A 10,414-nucleotide genomic window follows, 5' to 3' on the forward strand; every position below is an offset into this window, starting at 1 on the left:
ATTTACCCTTGCCTTTTGGTTTTAAGAGCTTTTGGCTTTTTCTGCTTGCTTTTCTTTTTCTTTCTATTTTTTTTCTGCAAGCTTTGTTCTTTGCTGCTTTTTCTTGCTTCAAGAATCATTTTTATGATTTTTCAGATTATCAATAACATGTCTCATGTTCATCATTCTTTCAAGAGCCAACATATTTAACAGTCTTAAACAACAAATTCAAAAGATATATGCACTGTTCAAGCATTCATTCAGAAGACAGAAAGCATTGCCACCACATGTTACTAATTAGAATTTTTCTTATTAAAACTCAAATTTTATTGCCTCTTATTCAAAAGATCTGCTATTTTATTCATGTTTGCTGATGATGAGAGAAATAGACTATAACTTAATTGGAGATAAAATCAAAATAGACACTAATTACTACTATATGACTCCTAAGGTAAACTCTTTTAACGACAACTATCACAGAGTTAAAGCAGAAATTGGAATTTAACAACCTTTGTTCTGGGAAGTGGACGTTCCTCGGATCTGTGGGGTGCTTGGTCCTTCAAGAGATAACTTCTGGCGCTTTAATTCCCTCAAGTCACGCCCTTGCTCTTCCTGTTCTTTAATCAAATAGCAAAGAATTTGACTTTGTTCCTTCTGTTCCTTTATTATTTGTTCCATAGCTTCTTGCATCTTGGTAACTGATGTTTCAAGATACTCCCAATATTCAGATTGAGGGATTTTTGGGAGAAATTCCTATGTTTTCTTCTTGATGGGGTCATCCTGTGCTTGTTGTTTTTCCATTGATGCTTTGGTGATTGGTTTCTCAATTGAGATATACTCAGTTATTCCCATCCTTACTCCAGCGTCCTTGCAGAGCAGAGAAATCAAGCTTGGGTAAGCCAACCTGGCCTCTTTAGAATTTTTGTTAGCAATTTTGTAGAATTCAGTTGAAATCAGTTGATGAACTTCCACTTCTTTTCCCATTATGATGCAATGGATCATCACTGCTCTTTTAACAGTGACTTCAGAACGGTTGCTAGTGGGCAGCAGAGAATGCCCAATGAAGTCCAGCCAGCCTCTGGCCACTGGTTTGAGATCTTCTCTTTTGAGTTGATTAGACACCCTTCGTGCTGGTGGTCCACTTGGCTCCAGGGATGCATATGTCTTCTAGAATCTTATCCAGCTTCTTGTTTGTTCTCATCATTCTCCTATTGAAGGAGTCTGGATCATCTTTCAGTTGAGGTAGCTTTAAGATCTCTCTGATCCTGTCAGGGTGGGTATGAATAATCTTTCCTCTGACCACGGTTCGATAGTCATAGATATCAGATCCAGATAGTCTTTGCCTGTCTGTATGCCACATATTAGCATAGAACTCCTGGACCATATTCTTTCCTACTTTCGTTTCAGGATTAGCTAGGACCTCCCAGTTCCTGATTCGAATTTGCTCCTAGATCTCCGGATATTCGTCTTCTTTCAGATCGAATCTAACTTCCGGGATCACTGATCTTAGACCCATTATTTTATAATAATGGTCTGAATGTTCTTTAGATAAGAACTTTCCTTGATTCCAAAGTGGTTTTGAAACGCTCTCTTTCTTGCCTCTTGAAGTGGGTTGTTTTCCCTTAGGATCCATGCAAATGAATTTACCTCCTCCCCACCATCCTGGCGTTTGAACGCCCAAACGCTGCATGTTTTGGGCGTTCAACGCCCAAATGCTGCCTCTCCTGGGCGTTCAACGCCCAACTGCTGCTTCTTTCTGGCGTTGAACGCCAGGAAGTCCTTTATTACTGGGCGTTTTTCTGAACGCCCAGAATGCTGTAAATCTGGCGTTAAACGCCCAGAAGAGCTTCTTTCTGGCGTTTAACGCCCAGATGGCTATCCTCACTGGCGTTCAACGCCCAGTGGATGCTTCTGTTGGGCGTTGAACGCCCAAAACAGACTTTTACTGGCGTTTTCTTGCCAGTGAGCTCTTTTTCTCTATTTTGTATGCAAAATCCTTCTTTAACCCTGTGAACTTATGCAATTGATTCTTTACCTTGTTATCAATGAACTTTATATAAACAAATAAAAATAAAAATAAAAATAGGGCAAAATGCTTAGAGGATTGATGCCCCATGGCTGGGTTGCCTCCCAGCAAGCGCTTCTTTATTGTCTTTAGCTGGACCTTGCTGACGGATTATTCCGTCTGCACATCTTTTAAAGAGATAGGGTTCATCCCACAAGTAGTACTTTGCATCAGTGATTAATTTTTTATTTTGTTGCCTGTTGTACTCTTTGGGTATGAACCTTGCAGCTTTATAGTTCGCAATATCGGCAAACCATGGTGTTTCCTGAATGGCAAATAAATGCTCATCCGGAAAAGTCTCAGAGATCTCAAGAAAGGGGAGGGACGTCCCTTCTACTGGCTCTATCCGGGACAGATGATCAACCACTTGGTTCTCTGTCCCTTTTCTGTCTCTTATTTCTACATCAAACTCTTGCAGAAGCAACACCCATCTGATGAGCCTGGGTTTCGAATCCTGCTTTGTGAGTAGATATTTAAGAGCAGCATGGTCAGTATACACAATCACTTTTGATCCTACTAAGTATGATCTGAACTTGTCAATGGCATAAACCACTGCAAGTAATTCTTTTTCTGTGGTTGTGTAATTTTTCTGGGCATCATTTAAAACGCGACTAGCATAATGAATGACTTGCAGAAGCTTGTCATGCCTCTGTCCCAATACTGCACCAATGGCGTGATCACTGGCATCACACATTAGCTCAAATGGTAATGTCCAGTCTGGTGCAGAAATAACTGGTGCTGTGACCAGCTTAGCTTTCAGCGCTTCAAACGCCTGCAGACACTCTGTGTCAAACACAAATGGCATGTCAGCAGCTAGCAGATTGCTTAGAGGTTTTGCGATTTTTGAAAAATCCTTTATAAACCTCCTATAGAATCCTGCATGCCCCAGAAAGCTTCTGATTGCCTTAACATTGGCAGGTGGTGGTAATTTTTCAATTACCTTTATTTTTGCTCGATCCACCTCTATCCCCTTGTTTGAGATTTTATGCCCAAGGACAATCCCTTCAGTTACCATGAAGTGACATTTTTCCCAGTTTAAAACTAGGTTGGTCTCTTGGCATCTCTTCAAAACGAGTTTCAGGTGATCAAGACAGGAGCCGAATGAGTCTCCATATACTGAGAAGTCATCCATGAAGACTTCCAGAAATTTTTCCACCATATCAGAGAAAATAGAGAGCATGCATCTCTGGAAAGTTGCATCCTCCATTTCCAGCACTACAAAGTCAGTGGGAAAGGCGAATGGCCCAACTCTGACAATCATGTCTTCAATCACGCCTGATGGGTATTTAATGGAACCATCAGCAAGTTGGAGACATTTCCGGGTTGGTTTAACTTCTTCAGTTAAGCCAAGCTTTCTGATGGTGGATGCAGGTATTAGGTTGATGCTTGCCCCAAGATTACACAAAGCTGTCTTGGTGCAATTACCTTCTAATATGCATGGTATCAGAAAACTCCCAAGGTCCTTAAGCTTTTCAGGAAAGCTTTTTAGAATGATTGCACTGCATTCTTCAGTGAGGAGAACTCTTTCTGTTTCTCTCCAATCCTTTTTATGGCTCAAGATCTCTTTCATGAACTTGGCATAAGAAGGTATTTGCTCAAGTGCCTCTGCAAATAGAATCTTTATTTCAAGAGTCCTGAGATAATCTGCAAAGTGAGCAAATTGCTTATCCTGCTCCTCTTTCCAGAGTTTTTGAGGGTAAGGTATCTTGGCTTTATATTCCTCAACCTTAGTTGCTGTAAGTTTATTGCCTACAGAAGTGGTTGAAGAAGCCTTTTTAGAGGGGTTCTCATCAGCACTTGTGTGTGTCTGATCCCTCACTGGCAATTGAATGCTAGAGTTAGAAGCTGGGGTGATGTGAGACGCCAACTCCTTGTCTGTTCCTGGCGTCTGAACGCCAGAACTGTGCCCATTTTGGGCGTTCAGTGCCAGATCCTGCCCATTTTGGGCGTTGAACGCCAGTCCTTGCTTGTTACTGGCGTTGAACGCCAGTCTTGGGCATGGTCTGGGTGTTCAGCGCCAGCCTTCCACCAGATTGATGGAGTTTTAATGCCAGAATTACTTTTCCCTGGGCTCTTACTGTCCTCAGGTGAATTTTGGGTGGTTTGCTCATTCCTTAGCTCTTTGCTGCCTTGAGGTGGGGTATTTAATGTTTTCCCACTTCTTAATTGAACTGCTTGGCATTCTTCTGTTATTTGTCTTGACAGCTGCTGCTTTGTTTGCTTCAATTGTTCTTCCATATTTATATTAGCCATCCTTGTCTCTTGTAGTTTATCCTTGAATTCGGCTAACTGCTTTGTTAGAAAGTCCAATTGCTGATTGAATTCAGCAGCTTGTTTTACAGGGCTGAGTTCAGCAGTTACTGTTTTAACCTCTTCTTTCATGGAAGGGTCACTGCTTAGGTATAGATGCTGATTCCTGGCAACTGTATCAATGAGCTCTTGAGCCTCTTCAATTGTCTTTCTCATGTGGATAGATCCACTAGCTGAGTAATCTAGAGATATCTGAGCTCCTTCTGCAAGCCCATAATAGAATATGTCTAACTGAACCCACTCTGAAAATATTTCAGAGGGGCATTTTCGTAGCATCTCTCTGTATCTCTCCCAGGCATCATAAAGAGATTCATTATCTCCTTGTTTAAAGCCTTGGATGTCCAGCCTTAGCTGTGTCATCCGTTTTGGGGGAAAGTATTGATTCAGAAATTTTTCTGTCAGCTGTTTTCATGTCCTTATGCTGGCCTTAGGTTGGTTATTTAACCACCTCTTAGCTTGATCTTTTACAGCAAATGGAAACAGTAATAGTCTGTAGACATCCTGATCTATTTCCTTATCATGTACTGTGTCAGCAATTTGTAAAAATTGTGCCAGAAACTCTGTAGGTTCTTCCTGTGGAAGACTGGAATACTGGCAGCTTTGCTGCACCATGATAATGAGCTGAGGATTTAACTCAAAGCTACTGACTCCAATGGAAGGTATGCAGATACTACTCCCATATGAAGCAGTAGAGGGGTTAGCATATGACCCCAGAGTCCTCCTGGACTGTTCATTTCCACTTAGATCCATGATGGAGAAAGGGAGATGATTCAAGGCACAAGGAAAACTCAAGAACACTTTGAAGACTCACAAGAACACAAGAACATGAAGAAAGAACACCAAACTTAAAATTTTTAGAAAACCAACTAAAATTTTCGAAAACCAAAGGGAAATCAACAAGAAAACACCAAACTTAAAGTTTGGCACAAAATTTAATAGAGAAACTATTATTTTTGAAAACGATTTTTAAAAAGAGTATACCAAACTGCCACGGACTTAGACCAACGCTCTAGCCAATTGGGCAGTAAATGTAACACTTGTTTTGAAGAAGGATATTTAAGAGACTCTAAATCAAAAGAAAAATTTTCTTAATCTAAGCAACAAAATAAACCGTCAGTTGTTCAAACATGAACAATCCCCGGCAACGGCGCCAAAAAATTGGTGCACAAAATTGTTACTCTCTTACAATTTCGCACACATGACCAGCAAGTACACTGGGTCGTCCAAGTAATACCTTACGTGAGTAAGGGTCGAATCCCACGGAGATTGTTGGTTTGAAGTAATCTATGGTTATCTTGTAAATCTTAGTCAGAAAGTCAATTATGTTTATCAGTTTAAATAGTGGAAAATAAAGGAGTGCGAATTAAATACTTGTTGTGCAGTATTGGAGAATATGTTGGAGTTTTGGAGATGCTTTGTCCTTTGAATCTCTGCTTTCTCCCTATCTTCTTCTTCACGCACGCACGTCCCTCCTATGGCAAGCTGTGTGTTGGAGGATCACCGTTGTCAATGGCTACCATCCTTCCTTTCAGTGAAAATGGTCCAGGTGCGCTGTCACGGCACGGCTAATCATCTGTAGGTTCTTGATCATACCGGAATAGGACTGGTGTGTGCTGGGGCTGAGACTAAAGCTTCTCACGTGCCTGGGCTGTTTTGGGCGTTCAACGCCAGGTTGTAACCTGTTTCTGGCGTTGAACTTCACTTTGTAACTTGCTTCTGGCGCTGGACGCCAGACAGCAGCATGGAACTGACGTTGAATGCCAGTTTACGTCATCTATCCTTGAGCAAAGTATGATCTATTATATATTGTTGGAAAGCTCTGGATGTCTACTTTCCAACGCAATTGGAAGCGCGCCATTTGGACTCCTGTAGCTCCAGAAATTCCATTTTGAGTGCAGAGAGGTCAGAATCCAACAGCATCAGCAGTCCTTTTTCAGCCTGAATCAGATTTTTGCTCAGCTCCCTCAATTTCAGCCAGAAAATACCTGAAATTACAAAAAAACACACAAACTCATAGTAAAGTCCAGAAATATGAATTTTTCCTAGAAACTAATGAGAATAAACTAAAAACTAACTAAATTATACTAAAATCTATATGAAATTAACCCCAAAAAGCGTATAAAATATCCGCTCATCAACTATCCATTGGAACAGAGGCAGGTATAGCACCTAATAAACCAGAATCTTCCAAAAGATCAAGACAATATTTTCTCTGAGATAGGCAAATTCCCTTCTCTGATTGAGCAACTTCAATACCCAAAAAATATTTTAATGGGCCCAAGTCTTTAATTCGGAAGTGTTGGTGTAAAATAGACTTAATGGCAGCAAGTTCAGAAATGGAATTACCAGTGAGAACAATGTCGTCAACGTAGACTAAAAGGATAGAAATTTGATCACCAATAAATTTGACAAATAAACTATAATCAGATGAGGTCTGCTGATATCCATGAGATAGCAAAAGATGAGAAAGTTTGTCATACCACATACGACTAGATTATCGTAAACCATACAGTGACTTTAGTAGCTTACAGCATTGATTCGGTTGAGGAGATATAAATCCGGGTGGTAGAGTCATATAAACATCCTCAGAAAGATCCCCATGTAAGAAAGCATTATTGACATCCAACTGATGTATAGGCCAATGCTTCATAGAGGGCAATGCCAAAACTAATCTAATAATGGCAGGCTTGACAACAGGGGAGAAAGTTTCCAAGAAATCAACACCTTCAGTTTGAGTGAACCCTTTTGCCACAAGGCGTGCTTTATATCGATCAACTGAACCATCAGGCTTGCGTTTGATGCGATAGACCCATTTATAGCCAACCGGCTTAACCCCTACAGGGCAATCAACAAAACGCCAAGTTTTGTTCAGCTCAAGAGCATCCAACTCATCTTTCATAGCACTACGCCAATTAGAGTGTTGATTGGCGTCCTTAAAAGACTTTGGCTCAACGTCAGAATGTAGAGATAAAAGAAACCTTTTATGTGAAGATGAAAGAGAAGAAAAAGACATGACTGAAGATAAATGATACTTGCACTTTGAGGGAGATTGATTTGTAGATATGAGAGAGGAATTACACAAGTAATCAGAGAGATATGCTGGAGGTCGGTGAGGCCGGTCGGAATGACGAGGATGGGGTTGCTTAGGTGGTGAAGAAGGTGACGGGGGATGAGAAGGTGATGGTGGACTGGTGTCTAGTGTTGAAAGTGATTCGGTGGTCATGGGTTCAACTTGGTTAGGAAACGATAGTGAGGAAGAAGGAGAGGTTGTTGGAGAAAATAAAGAACTAGGTGGAGTTGGGTCAATGGGTATAGGTGAGGGTTCAACTGGAAGACTAACTGAATCTTGTTTTTGAGAAGGTGTGTTTGGCAATGTTGGGCTGAGTGTCTGGAATTGGACATTTTTTGTGACTAAGGGCAAGATCTTTTCATAAAAAATTACGTTTCTAGAAATCTCAATTCTTTTATCTTCTAAAACATAAACAATATACCCTTTAAAACTAGATTGAAAGCTAATAAATACAGCCTTTTTGGCTCTTGGATCAAATTTTGATCTATTTGCCATTTGGGTAGAAACAAAAATAAGCATCTAAAAATTTTAATGTCATGATAATTTGGTGGATGATTGAATAAAATCTCAAATGGTGTTTTAAAATTAATTGCGGATGATGGAACTCTATTAAGTAAATAAACAGCATGTCTAACAGCATAAGACCAAAAAGATGATGGTAAATTAGATTGAAACATAAGAGCACGAGCTATATTCAAAATATGTTGATGCTTGCGTTCTACCCTTCCATTTTGTTGAGGAGTTTCAACACAACTACGTTGATGAATAATGCCCTTTGAAGCATAAAAATCAGGTAAAATAAATTCTGATCCATTATCGGAACGAATAGTTTTGACTTTGGAGTGGAATTGTGTTACCAAGACAAATTTGATGCAATGTGATCTGTGGCACCAGAATCAATGATCCAAGTATTTAAGAATGAATCTCGATTTGAAGAATTGTTAACAGTAGAAAAGGTATTGAAAGAACAAAGATAATGAGTAGTTGGACTTGGCAAAAGCTCAAGTTGATTTGAAGGACGAGCTTCTTCATTGAAAGGAAGTGCCATGAAAGAAAAGTGTTGGGCTGACGAAAGGTCCAAAAGAGACTCCGAATGAAGTTGCTGGTGTGCCCTTTCTCCTTGATCCATAGATGTCAGCAGAGCTCAAAAGGAGCTCTGATACCATAATAAAATTGTGAAAGAATAGAAAAATAAAAGAATTGTGAAAGAAAAAGATGAAAAAATTTTATTGATTGTTGATTGAATGAATTGTAAACTATGAAGGTAAAATTAAGTATATATAAAGTATTAGCCTATTAAAGATAAAAGTAGATAAAGATAAGATATAGATAAAGATAAAGATAACTATAATATAAGATAAAGACTAAATTATCATTTAATTTGTGTATTCTGTTAGGCTGAATTTATGGACCGTGAAACGTCTTTATTATTGTCATGGACTAAGGTGGAAGAGTGGTTTAATAGTTCCTTTTACAAAACACGCTGCAAAAGAAAAAGAAAAGAAATGTTCTAAATCTATTTTTCTTTGAATGCGACAATAAGGATGTGTACAAAAAAAAAACAGTAATAACAACGATCATACATCATATTTTTCAAAAAAAAAATCTGTTAAAAATATCAAGTTATGTTTTCAAAACTCATCATCATATCATCATACCATCATCACATCTCGCCTTAGACATTTCAACCATATAAATTTGATTTTGTTGGGTAATCATATCTAATTGATATCCAAAGCAATTTATTTTAATCATGGGCAGCCTATTCTGTCATGCAACCATTGCATTGAGACTAATTCATCAGTCATTAAATTTTTACTTTTGTAGGATAACCATTCCCGACTGGATCACACTTGCTTTTTCATGGGACAATCATATCCAACTGGTACTCATAAATCGCCTATTCTATCGGGTACCCATAACCAACTGGTACTCATCTTATTTTTTTAATTCTTTATAGGACAACCAAACCCAACTAGTACCCATCTTATTTGTTCAATTTCTGGTGGGACGACCATACCCGATTGGTACACATTTTGTTTTTTCTTCTCTTGTGGAGTGACCATATCTGATTGGTATCTACTGTCGTTTTTGGGACAACTGAATTCAATCAGTGCCTTTTGTTTTTTATTGGAAGGTTATCTTGCTACCATCTTGCTTAATGGTTTTTATCACAATACGTTTTATCTTCATTATGAGGCAACTGCATTTGGAAATTATCATGACGTGGGGCAATCACATCAAATTGATACCCATTGCATTTCATTGTCCAATCATACATATTAATTTTATATACCCATTGCATTTCATTGTCCAATATGAGTACGTAGTGTTAGGGAGCCAATGGCCTAACGAAAGATTTATGAATAAAATGAACATTACTTATACTATCCAGAATAATTATCCGGATACCATGGATAATAAATATCTTATGTTATAAAAAATTAATTTTGGGTTCACCAAAATTCAAACTCTTGACCTTCCGGATCTGGAACTCTAATACCATGTCTTGAAACCACTCATCCCAAAAGTGTAATCTGACAGAATAATGTAACACTAATAACCATATCTTTAATACTTTCTAAACCTTCATTGTACACATTTTACGTTTAGGTCATTGGCTCCCTATACTTTCTCTAATTTTATATATTATGGGACAACCTTGCCGATCTGCTACGCATTATATTTCACTTTTAAAAATTTTCAGTCGTATGTTATATATTTATGTTTTTTTCTAACTGCAACAGGACGGTACCAATAATGTATTTTTAATAGTATTCAATACGTTTTTTAAGAACAAATTTAGATCAATTCCTTTACCTTTTTATTTTTTATAAGTAAAATTATAAACGAGGAGAGCTATTAAAATCTAAAATGGTTTGGATAATTACATATTATTATTATTATTATTATTATTATTATTATTGTTATTATTATTATTTTCTCAAAAAAATAAAAATAAGAAAAAAACATAAGCAATGTTAGAGATA

Source organism: Arachis ipaensis, chromosome B03 (genome assembly GCF_000816755.2).
Source record: "Arachis ipaensis cultivar K30076 chromosome B03, Araip1.1, whole genome shotgun sequence".
Classification (NCBI taxonomy): Eukaryota; Viridiplantae; Streptophyta; class Magnoliopsida; order Fabales; family Fabaceae; genus Arachis; species Arachis ipaensis.